This window comes from Pleurodeles waltl, chromosome 1_1, assembly GCF_031143425.1.
Source record: "Pleurodeles waltl isolate 20211129_DDA chromosome 1_1, aPleWal1.hap1.20221129, whole genome shotgun sequence".
NCBI lineage: Eukaryota > Metazoa > Chordata > Amphibia > Caudata > Salamandridae > Pleurodeles > Pleurodeles waltl.
In genome coordinates, this window is record NC_090436.1 from 790,959,393 (window position 1) to 790,970,818 (window position 11,426).

The following is an 11,426-nucleotide window of genomic DNA, read 5'->3' on the forward strand; positions in this document are numbered from 1 at the left end:
CTGAACTCTATAATAGTCCCTGTACATAGAGGGATCCCCGTAGGTTTTCATGATGACCATTGCAGCTGTCTAATAGTCACCTTCGCGCCGTGGCCTTAAATGAAGCTTAACAATAACTTTCCCATATTTAAAGGCAACCGGCTCCGACTGATCGTTGTACACCATGATGGTTATAGAGTCAAAATGTTTTTTAGAAATTGCAGCATAGTCGAGTTTGTGATGTTGTATATTAACCATCGTGTTATTTTCGCCCTGCACAGGGACCCACCTCAACAAAGGTGAATAACTGTCCCCGACCCTCTGCGGCTCTACAATATCGCTATAAACGTAGAGTGTATAAAATCCGCCGTTAATATCGGGACATGTAGGGTCTGGATCCATCTGCCTTTGCAGATGTTGTACGGTCCCTAAAACCCGTTGTAATTTACCACTACATTTAAACCTAGTATCATGCTCAGGGGCTCTAAGAAAGACTTTTCTTCTAACGTAATCCAATACCAGATATATATTCGCATACTCTTCAACGCTGCTTATAGATTTGTTGATGGCCTCGATCACCGTCGCTACGGTAGGGTAATAGCCGTGTGGGAAAGACAGGTGAAAGGTCAGGGCGTCCTGAGGGCGCTTTATATGAAATTTAACATTGGCCTTTGTAAAGGTATTCCAAGTTCTAGGGTACTGTATTTCCGATAGTGCCACCTCCCATGGTCCTTTCAAATCCACTGGCTTTGCCAGTTTCACCGTATAACTCGAAATCTGATTGTCAGGGAACATGTCCTTCGAAGCATTGGATGGCAGCGTGATATAAAAAGGGGAGTTCTCCATCTTGGCGCTTACAGCTTGACCTCACACACCGTGCAACGAGCTGGCCAGAACCCAACTGTTAAATTTCTCGGGCCACCCGCGCCATTTGACCAGCGCCTGTCTCCGGGCACCGCTCCCTTTCCGTTTCAGAACCTTTTCGACCCTGTACACCCTGTTCGGATCGTAGGGTACCTTCTGTAACTCTTCGTTATAAAAGACACCTGCTACCTTTTCACCATCGTAGTCCTTTAACCTGTAAAAATATACCCCCTCTTTAAACTCAACACTTTCCACTATGAATACCTCATCGCTGAATGTCTGTTGGTAGCCTTTGGTGAAGACACCTTTCAAATTTGAAACTCTGACATGTTCCCCTTCTTTTAAAGAAGGTTTCTTGACCTTCGGCATGAGACGCCCACCGTACACCGTTCTCCACACCGTTAACGAATTATCCCTTGTTACCTTAACAGGGGCCATTTTGATTGTCCTGTGGTAGGTGGCGTTATAAACATCTATAAATGCCTTTAGAACATCCACGTATCTGTAGGTGTTGTTGGCGGTGAAATATTGCCACATCTTCGACTTTAAAGTACGGTTAAAAGACTCTACAACAGCAGCCTTTACCTCTGTGTGCATTACAAAATGTTGAACAGCGTGCTGGTCTAATAATTTTTGGAAATGTTTGTTTAAAAATTCCTTTCCGGCGTCTGTTTGTAGTTTCTGGGGCACACGCCCGCTAGCGAAGATGTCTTTAAAAGCAGATGTAACGCTGGTACCACTTTTATCGTTTAATGACTCTGCATAGGCGTACTTGGACAAGACATCTATGACTGTTAATATATACATGACGCCATCGTTATGTTTTGCTAGATCTTGGAGACTGATTATGTCAGCTTGCCACTGATAATTGAGCTGTGCGTTAACAACGGTGGCCCTCCTCTTAAAGCGTCTCCTGGCAGGTTTGTGTAGCGAATAAGCCTCTTCCCCAGCTAACCATGTCTTCACACTGGCACGTTTTACAGATTCATTTTCAGCTCGAGCCCTTCTAAATAGAGCTTCGGAACCTCCGAAGCTTCCAACCCCCTGTTTATCGTAATAAAGCTTCATTAAATCCGCATCCGTCATGCTGTCTCCCACCATCACCACGAAATGAAAGACGCCTGTTTTGTGTAAGGTCATTTTATTAAACATAAAAAACATAAAAGTGTGGCTGGGCTACACAACCAGCGTGTATTTGACATTTTGTGCTACATAGCTTATAGATGTCAAAACGATGTACCTCTGGGGCCTTTTTTACAATCGTATACATAGTACAACACCCACTACACATGTTACTCAGAGCATGTCCTTTTACAAACCCTAAGCGTCACAAACTTTGATATTTTTATAGCTATACTCTCAATAGCTCTAGACATCACTTCCCGCTCCCCACTCCTATAACTCTGAACGCTCAGGATACTGACAGAATTCAACAGTTCATACAGTTCTAGGTAGGACAATGCAGAACCTTTATTTGTGAGATAATCTTCAGTCATGTTCTCCAAAGCCCCATGTATCCCGGTCTCAGGTGAAAGTCTTAACTTGCGATTGTGATCTTTGTCCGAGGTCCGGCATTTAACAGATGCGTTTAGCCGTCCATTGATACACCACTTGGCGATACACACATGACTGCTACATTGCAACAAGGCCGAAGGTCCTGAAATGTTCAGATACTGCAGAGTCACAGGATGTATTTCAGCTATTCTTTCTTTTACCAGCACAAAAATCAATCTCCCGATACAGATGTAGCCAGGGTGTAACTCATAGACATCTTGCATCTCGATACCCGGATTCCCCGCCTAAAAGTGAGTAAGTATGGAGCGTTAAGTAACACATTTATGGTCTGCTTTATATTTTTTTTTTTTTTTTTTTAAAACAACTTTCGTGGGGCTAAAGACATCATTCTTCTGTTTTTATAATAAATGTCACACATTCGTCTTTCTATAACCCTTTCTATCATACTTTTGTCAAAGTGGGGACACATCCTGTGCATACGGTCGAGTTTTGAGCAGGGCTCAGCAGCGTATCGGATCTCATTGACAGCCGCAGCCAAGACCTTAATCATATCACAGTGGACACCTTTCTTCACAGCTGACAGCCCATACACAACCCTTAACAACTTATATACCCGGTAAGGGTCTATCCGGCTACAAATGTGGCGAATTGTTCTTGCAGTGTATGCATCGTATAGGCATTCGTGAGCCTCCTGTTGAGGTTCATTAATTTTATGCCCGTAACAAAGGTCATAATAATCCCGTTTAACACACGTGTTCACAACGGCCGCTACAAAACCTTTAACTGGCCATATGGTGTCACAGGGTACGCCCGGAGCTTGCTTTTCAAAATCGCGGCTAGTGTAGGTGCAAACACATTTCTTACGAGGCTCTTTGTTCTGGCTTGTAATACTTTCAGACTGTCTGGAACAGCATAAGCAGTAAAAATTTACGGCGTTAACCTTTGGAGCTGACCCTTCTAGAGGCTCTCTTTCTTCAGCTGCGTTCTAGGGTTCAAACAGAAAGCACAAGACACATTATTAGTTAAAAGTATGACACTAGAGTATACAGGCTTAAAAAAAAAAAAAAAAAAAAAAAAAAAAAAAAGGGGAAAATGTCTTTACTAACCTCAACATTCTCGTCACACTCAGAGGCTCCTCTGAAATCTTGGGAGTCGCAGAGGTCCATTGGGGTAGAAACATCGCCGGAGCTTACAACTGACGGCTGTACAATAACGGCCTCTGACTCGGGGTCCTCCTGGAAGCCCATGTCTTCATAGATGGGCGAATTCGGTGGTGCTACACATTCTTCAACATCTTCAATGTCTATGAAGTTAGATGCAACACTTAATTAATCTTTCGAGGCATCGCTGTCACTGCCGGCCCCCTTAATAGGGGATATCAGGGTCAACACATCCTTGAGGTTGAGCTTTTCAAGCCGATGGCAAAGTTCCTCTTCAAAACCGGTAACATCGGTATCCTGGGCGTCAGGGACACCCTGTTGTGCATTCTCATCCATCGTAAGAGGGGCTAGGGTCCGGTAATATCTACCAATTGTGTTCAGGGCCCCTGAGGAGGTGGCTTTTCTGGCTATCGGATTGTATCTCTTCATGGCGCCTTGCCAAACTGTTTCAGCCCTGGTTCACGGTTTGACAGCTGGTTCTAACCAGCTCCTTATATGCAACATTTAAAAAAAAAAAAAAAAGGGGGGCTCTACTAGGCAACACCATGCGGACACAAACCACGTGACACCCCCATGCACCCACGTCACTTCCAGGGAGGGCTTTCAGGGACACCGGAAGTCCCAGCCACCGGAAATGACGTCACTTCCGGGGGGCGGGATAACTGTCACTTTTAATATGGTGATTAAAGGTATCCCTTCCTACTACTATCAGGCCCTGATACTTTGCTTCTAAGATAGGTTTTTGATGGCTTTTCTTACTTAATTTGACATAATGGGTTCTTCTAGTGCTTTTTCATCTTGGTCAGTGGTGGAAAATGTAAAATCGGTGAGACCCATGCCGAGAAATTGGTCATCACATCACTGGGAAGAATTACGGAGCAATAATAGTTGTATAAAAGGACAAGGATCTCATATGTATGTTATAAATGGCTCCTCTCTATCATACTCTATTTCATAAATGTGGTTTGCATTGTTTAAATTATTAATTTTGTGTGCCAGTCAGAAGTTGGCTATTTCCCCTCATTCGTAATATTTGTATTTGACACGAAGTGTGATACATGCATCTTTCTAAAATAATGTTTACTCTAATTATCTTTGGTCATCACACAGGGATTTGCAAGTTCTTCTTGAGCCATCTTGTTTATTTTGAGACCTTAACTGATTCATTTGGACCTCTAACACTAGCTTCTTTTCTTTTGCCAATCCTAAAAATGTAGCGTTAAGTGATATTAATGCCCCCTCATGACTGCCTTAGCTGTGCCCTATACTTCGTTCTAAGCTATCTACAGCTCTGTATTTTCTTGAAAATAATGTTCTAAAACTTCTCTTTTAGCATTTTTTGCCATTGAGACATGAAATGTCTTTTCATAGATTTGCCACTGCAAGGTTTTCATAGGTTTTAATCAAAGGCAATCTAAAAATACTGTAACTGGGAATAGAACCTTCGTACCAAACTTTGACTCGTGAATGACTGAAGCCAGTGAGTAGTTGAGGGTGCTCTACCTTCCAGATATCTACTCAAGTCAAATCTTCAATGCCTTTTATCAGTGTTTTGGGGGCAGGCAGAAAGAGCAATCTACAGAAAGAACAATCTACTTGTAGAACAAGTTATATTTAGTGCGGTAATCATAGTTCTATCCTATACCTCAGGAGATTACCCGAACACAACTGAGAATATACCTTCATCAACAGGGAAGCAGGACCGGTGGGGAAAATAAGACGATAAATGTCCCTGGCAGAGGCGGACTTCCGTACTTAACCCATTGCTGTGTGTCCCTATATTCACAATGCTCTGTTTGTAGGAAGAAGAATGGTGCAATGTGTTCAATTGATGAAGCTCAATAACTGTCCAAGTAAAACCCTGAGATAAAGGAATATTATGTGAATGAACAGAATTACTGCTTCTTCTGATTCCTTACACTCCTGCCCCAGAGATGCAGATCTATGTTTATCAGCTTTCCCTGCTCAAAGGAGCTGTGGCAAACACGAGTCCTGCCCTTGTTATTACTACAACGGCACTGCAGATAGCTGCCTTTGGTGATTACGTGATATCTAACTTCCTCTGGGATGTGTGACTTTGGTCCTCTGCACATATTGTATGGTCCATTATAGTGATTAGGCAATGTTTTTCTGCACAAGAAGTCGCGGCTCGCTGGTGTTACAGGCGGCGGGGCGGCACGCATGTGTGGGAACAGGGGGGGTGGAAATATTTATAACATTTTTAAAAAAATAAAAAAATAAACTTACCTGCAGGCCGTGCTCTGCCACCGCTTCCAGCCTGCCCCGCAGCCAATCCTGACGCTGCTCTGAGCAGCATCAGGATTGGCTGGGAGCACCCAGCCAGGGCGATTCCACACAGACTGGGAGCCTGTGCAGGCTCTCTCCAGTCCGGCAACTGTGTTGCTGGGCTGGAGAGAGCCTACTGAGCACGTGTGTTTGGCCGGGCCAAGACGGCTGGCCAAACACACATGCGCTTAGAGGGAACGTGCTGAGCACTCCCCCTCACTGCTCGTCACGTCCATGGCCACACCCAGTTTTCTTTTAAAGGTTTTACAGCTGCCGCTGCTAGTGGGGGGGGGGGTAACCTTCCTCTGCCCTAACGGAGGGTCTGCCCCTGATAAAAAGTCATCATCTACAAGATATTGTTTTAAATCCGTGACTGTAAGATGTTAGCACTATTCCAACAGCTGTGCCCTCCGTTTTGTTTCTTAATGGCATCCCGTTCGTTTAATAAAGTTCCCTCTGTAGCCAGTGTTTACACATTCACTGGCTTAGAAAAGAGTCACTACCAGTCCTTTATTGGGCTACAGCACTTACATGGCAATGTTCCAAAGTGGAGAGTAAAGGTTGGGCCTTTGCCTGACCTCCATACCCAGATGAGCCACTGCTCCTTTTACTGTATACCTGTTTAAAGACAAACTCTTATTCTGCCGTAGAAGGGAAATCAAGAATCAGGGAGGGAGTGTTGGTGCATATTACATGTTATAAACAATTCCCAGTGATACCTCACCATCACACAAGTAGCCTAGATTTGCTATTGAGAAACGTGGACACTTGCACGACACCAAGCAATGTTTCATGACATATAGTGGTGCAAGTAACTGCGCTGATCAACGTTTGCTTGTATATGTTTGCCTGACGAATTTCTTTAACACCATTCTCCTGCTCATCTGTGGGAACAGCAGAAAACCCCATAGGGTTTCACACAAAGTCGGAGCTACTAAAACGCCACGCACATCACCCTTTGCTCTGGCGGTCAGCCCAAGATCTGCTTTGGGCTTGCTAGGGAGGCATTTTGACATTTGGTGAAAGGTCACTGCACTGTCTCCGGTTACCTCTGAGCTCTGCGGCAATCCAAGCTGCTAGCATTTCCCTTTAGATCTGCCCAGGAGATAGAAATACGCACAGAGGCAGTGTCAGTCACTGATAGTAAACCCTAGTAGGATACAGATTATTCAAAAATTGTAATGCGTTTACGTAATGCTTTGCAGTCACAACCATAAAACTATCAAATATAGCATCTCCTATGATTGCAGAAGCACCATTGGTTGTGCACTAAAATGAAAAGAACAAAGTGCACAACATTAGACATTATTATCATTGCCACATATTCCTTAATACAATCAACACACCACCCCCTTCATATCTGCATCCGCACATCATATGACATCCACATTCATATAGCCATCAACCCAACATCATACATGACCACAGAAGCAGCATTATTTGCGCATAAAAACCTCATCATATAACCCTCATCAGACATCCCTCTGTATAACCAACATGAAAGTGACGCACATCCAGCAACCTATAACCAGGCACACAACATTATACTTCAACACAACTACCTTCATTTATCCAAATACATAGTGTAGCACACACCTACAACAACCATAATATAGAAATACAGAGCATAGAGTGACAGCACAATGAAAGTCACATTTCACCATTGATGTATGCAGAAACTAGAACTTGTGATCATAAATCATTTTACACACTTACAAGGATAATACAAAATTACCTCTAACACATTACAAGTGTATTCGAATAATAAAATAGGTGAGACAGCCACAACCATATACCCACACAGCCACAAATATGCATCAGCACTACTAATACCATATATATAAACACCCACCAATGTTCATAAACATATCTACAAGCATACACCATCACTGCCACCATACTAAATCAATAATGCAACCACCATACACCAATGCAGCCACTATTTTACAGTGCTCAACAGTGGCACTTCAAAACGTTATCACAGCATTGATGAACCCTTCAAAAATGTGTAAACACAAGGTTTGTCAAATAATTAAAGTAGTGGGGGGTTGGTATGCTGGGATTGGGTGCTGGAACAATTTTCAGAATGGGGGTGCTGGCATGAATGTTAGGTTACCATAGCCATAGAGTTTATGAAAAACCAAAGTGATGCTTAAAGGGCATGTGAAGCGAGTGAGCCACATCTATTTAGTTGGAGAATGGCAGGATTGTTGTATGTGTCTGGTGGTATAATCTGAAGGCCATTCTCCCAAATACATGAGTAAAACTCCATGTACAGAGAATACACTTTCTTTGGCTCTAAATTAAATTTGCTTCATACATGTAGTTTTACTGCTAACCATACATGTTGCACAAACTATAATGTGGAAATTTGGTTTCTGTGCATATTTATCACACAGTTGTTTGTTTTGATTTGTGTTTAAATCTTTGTTTCCATCACACTTGTTAGACCTGTCAGCTTGGCGTGGTTTTCCCAGTCTTTTTGGCTTCTGAACTCCTGTTTTTTAACCTGTGCTGAATTTCGATTTTGCTGGTTTTAGGACTCTGGGCACGTTGCCACTGAGGACCAGTGCTAAAGCACAAGTGCTGTCTGTCTAAATGGTAATGGTGATTAGTTTATCCATGATTGGCATATGTGATTTACTAGTAAGTCCCTAGTAGAGTGCACCATGTGTGCCAGAGGGTCTGTAAATCAAATGCTACTAGTGGGCCTGCAGCACTGATTGTGCCACCCACAGGAGTAGTCCTGTAAACATGTCTCAGACCCACCACTGCAGTGTCTGTGTGTGCAACTTTCAACTGCCGTTTGACCTGGCAAGTGCACCCACTTGCTAGGCCCAAACCTTCCCTTTTACTACATGTAAGTCACCCCTAAGGTAGGCCCAAGGCAGTCCCATGAGCAGGGTGCAGTGTATTTAAAAGGTAGGACATGTACTGGTGTGATTCACATGTCTTGATAGTGAAATACTGCTAAATCCGTTTTTCACTATTGCAAGGACTATCTCTCCCGTAGGGTAACATGGGGATTGCCTTGAAATATCTTTTAAGTGTAATTTCCAATTGGGAGCAGATAGAAGTCTGGAGTTTGGGTTCTCTGAACTCACAATTTAAAAATACATATTTTGGTGAAGTTGGTTTTTAAATTGTAAGATTGAAAATGCCACTTTTAGAAAGTGGGCATTTTCTTGTTTAGCCATCCTGTGCCTCTGCTTGGGTGTGCAATACACATCTGGGTTAGGAAGACAGTTGGGCTGGTTGTGAATTCACTCTGGACAGTCACATAAGGGGAGCTCAGGTGTGCCCTGCATATCCTGATCGGTCTTCCTGGGCTAGAGGGGTCTGAGGAGCTGACACTTAAACCTGAATACGGCTGTGCCTTTCATTACACAAAACAGTCTTCAACCCCCTGGAGTGTATCAGGGGCCACAGCAGAAAAGGCAGGTTGTTGTACACTACAAAGTCTTTTCTTTGAAGTTTGTCTACTTCAAGTCAGAAATGGGTATAAGGATTGAACATCTGATCCCGCAAAGTTAGAACACTTCTGGACTGAGGACATTCTGCCAGGAAGACGAGCTGGATGCTGGAGGAGGGACTGTCCCTCTGCCTGTTGCTTTGTTGTACTGGCCTACGGCTTGCTGCTTCTGTCCTGGGAGTGAAAGGACTGGACTTTGCTTTCTACATCCTGCTTTCCAAGGTTCTCCAAGGGCTTGAACTGAGCTTGTCTCCCGTTAGAAGTCTCAGGGACATCAACAACTTAATCTGCCAGTGCCTGGGCTCTTCTGCTGAGAGTCCTGGCTTGCCAAGTGGTGCCAACTCCAGTCCCTGGTCCATTGGAACTGTAAGCTGGTGACCTTAAGAAGGAAATGCATGCACTGTGGCAGAAAAATTGAGCAGGGCCTGTCCTGGGGCAGAAGAATCGACTCAGCACCTCTCTTATGGCTGCAGAATTGACACAGCGCCTGTTTCACTGCATCTCCATCAACACAGAGCATCTGGAATTACCACAATTCATTCCCGGGGTGTAAATTTCTCATCACCCCTACACCACAGTAAGGAACCAAGGCTGCATGTCCGAAAATTAATGCATCATCTTTCCTGCAGGGAAAGAATCAATGCATCCCCTCCCCTGCCAGTAAGGAACCAACACATCACCTCTCCTGCGAGGAAAGACTTGGCGCATCACCTCTCCTGCGCAGTAAGGAACCAACGCATTGCTTTGATTTTCAACGCCTAACCTTCCCTGTGGCCTGCCTTGTCTTTGTTTTTGATGCATCCCAGGTAGTTTGTGCTAAAAAGATACAATCATAGATTCCTGAGTGATATCTTTACTTGTGTATGTTGGATTTGTTTTGTTTTGGTCTTGTTTAGTTCTTATAAATATTGGCTATTTTCCTAAACTGTTGTAGAGTACTTTTGTGGTGTTTTCACTTTGTTACTGTGTGTGTGTGTGTGTGTGTGCAAATACTTTACACATTGCCTCTGAGATAAGCCTGACTGTTCATGCCAAGCTACCAAGGGGGTGAGCAGGAGTTATCTTAACTCTGTGACTCCCTTACCCTGACTAGGGTGAGGGTCCTTACTTGGACAAGGTGCAAACCACGGCCAACTAGCGACCCCATTTCGAACAACACTGCACAGTGAGAAAAAAACAATATGCCATATTTCTTCTGTAATTGCTGCTGATATATTTTGAAATATTTGTGAATTACAGTTACAAGTATTTCGACATTGTTTTGCGTTAGAAAATAGTCGACAAATTGCAGCCTTCTTCCACGCTCTCTGTACCCCTAGAGGGTTGCTACTTAGTTGCAAAATTCACTAACTTTGGAGTAAAAGAAAGAAAATGAAAACATCAATCTCAATTTAAAAAAAAAAAAACATATAAGCAGCAATTTGTCAGAAGACATTCCTGAATTTGACTTTTGCATTTGAATATAAAAAACATAAAAGGCCTCTTTATTGATTCTTCTCATTATGAACTCTTGCAAGATTATTCCAAGGGTGTTGCAGCACCTTCCGCACACCTAGTTCAAGTGATGCTGGGATTAGGACATAAAGTGAAGGTCACCCCTTAACTCCGGAATTCTTTTACTTTTTTACAGAGGAGCCACTAGAAACGTATTTGTGAATCTTAAGTCTTATTCAGATTTTGTTGTTATATGGCTTATAAATATACTGGATACATAATGAGTAACTGTTCAATATAGCCTTACATTGATACGGAGCGGGTCTTCTGACATCACTAACCATGGAACTGAAGACCTTGTGGTTGGGAATGTCACTAGACCCCCGATACACCAATTACTCATTCCCGTTATACGCGGATTGCTGCAGCTATTGGGCAATTTTAACACTTTTTGACTGGAGTGGGGTTTGTAACTCAACAGTGCAAAAACTAAATGTATGGTTTTTAATCTAGCCAGAGCTAAAGCTTACAAATGTAAACTTGTTGTTGATACAGCTCCTATTGAGCAAGTATTTTACTTTGACTACCTGGGATTGAGGCTAACACCTAACTTAGACTGGCTGATGCAGTTCTCCAAGGCCGACTGCTCACTTTTGCACTATTCTTCCCAACTGCTATTGTTATTCAATAAAACTTTTTCTAAGAAAGACGTTCCA